Source organism: Drosophila ananassae (genome assembly GCF_017639315.1).
Source record: "Drosophila ananassae strain 14024-0371.13 chromosome 4 unlocalized genomic scaffold, ASM1763931v2 tig00000061, whole genome shotgun sequence".
Taxonomy (NCBI): Eukaryota; Metazoa; Arthropoda; class Insecta; order Diptera; family Drosophilidae; genus Drosophila; species Drosophila ananassae.
Window position 1 is genome coordinate 4,322,023 of NW_025319038.1, and position 1,703 is coordinate 4,323,725.

The 1,703-nt window shown below is 34.1% G+C and overlaps 1 long non-coding RNA gene across 1 annotated transcript; it reads right to left on the reverse strand.

The window, feature by feature from the left end:
- Nucleotides 1-519: 519 nt before the first annotated feature.
- LOC116656361 lies at nucleotides 520-1,176 on the reverse strand. The gene is made up of 3 exons (XR_004311318.2): nucleotides 1,098-1,176; nucleotides 763-1,043; nucleotides 520-702 (listed from the first exon to the last, which is right to left on the reverse strand). It is a non-coding gene; the product is annotated as an uncharacterized LOC116656361 (long non-coding RNA).
- Between the last annotated feature and the right edge of the window lie 527 nt (nucleotides 1,177-1,703).

The following is a 1,703-nucleotide window of genomic DNA, read 5'->3' on the forward strand; positions in this document are numbered from 1 at the left end:
TTTATATATGATTTAACAAGTCTAGCATAGACTAAATCACTAGGGTCCAGGTGCAACTTATCAGCGACAAATTTGCACAGTGCACAGTGGTTGCGCTCATAGTCCATAATTAAAAAAAACGGCAGAACAGAAAATTTTCGAAAAGTAAACAAACTGTCTACACAATGTCCAAGTTTCTCAATGGCAAACCAGATTTCAGTCTCAATGGCAGAAAAAAAATCAGAGAGTTATTTGTGTAATAGAAGAAAGCATTAAACACAAAGGTTACGCAGTTGACATGACAAAACTAAATAGTTGCATTAGTTACATGTGCAAAAAAAATTGTGCTTTTTGGGCCAAATACAATCGTTTATGAATTCAATTGTTAAACATCAATCTAATTGGCTGAACACTATTGAAACAATTATAATTGAGCCACCTCAATAAAGGATTGCAAGTGCTGAACGTGGACGACCCAAAATCTAATTTTTTTCCCAGCACATTTTTATTTCACTCCAATTAGAATTCAAATAAATTTTATTTTTAATGATTTAAATACATTTATTCTTATATACATATCATAAAAGGAACTTTAGAACCTCATTACATTATATTTTGAAAAGCTTGTGTGAAGGGGGAGAGGAGTTATATTTTTATACTCTAAATAATTTAAATACAAATAAATTGGATGCCTAGTAATGAAATTTTGGCACTGTAATTCCACTGGTAAGAAAACAAGTATTTTTGAGCACCGTTGCCATATTATACTAGTTCCATACTTACTACGATGTATCAAATTTTTTTACTGTATTTAAAAAATTTTTTTTTTGCGACGTCCCTGCACTCGGTTGCGGGACCAATACGAATGCTGCATCATGTCGTCCAGGCATTTTGCGCAGCCTGTGCAAGATAGAATAAAAGCTTCTGTCGTCACTCGGGTGGGAGTTGCCTTTAACATACGGCGGCGATGGGTCGACCCGCCGCCTTATACACAAGCAAAAAGTGTATAAGCGTGCATGTATGTATGCAACTATATATATATATATGCGCAAGTATCTTTTATTCTGGTGGGAGTACAAGTTATAGAAAAAAGAGTGATCTTAATAAAGATATCTTACCGCAGTATAACCTCCCACACTTCATGGCTTTCGACGACAAACTCACCACGAGCGCGCAATAATTATCTAGTGTGCCCAATCTCTTCATGAGGGCACAACACCAAATTCCAATATCAAATACTAAATACTAAACTATCGATAATCGACCCGCGACAGTCTTTTTATTTTTATATAATAGAACATTATCTCACGAATATCCTGTGAAAGTTTCATGTCGACCGGACTAAAGCTCGCTGAGATACCGATTTTCTAGTTTCTTTCTCTCCATATACTTTCAATTGCTTATAAAACTTTAGACGCGTTTTTCTCAAAACAACTTTTTCATGTCGGTGCGTTACGTAACTCAAAAGGTAATGCTCGTATCTAAATAAAATTTTGCACACATCTTTTATACAAAAAATACTTGCGGATGAACGAACGCTTTTTTTTAAATTTATTTTTTTCCATTTTTACTGGCAATAATGGGCTAATTTTTGTGTAAAAATGGTAACTCCGACTTTACAACCGCGCCAAAGTTTCAAAAATCGCATATTTTTCAAAATGGTTTCGTTCATCCGCACAAGAAACTAATATTTTAAGTAAATCAATTAAATTTTTTTGTTTCCG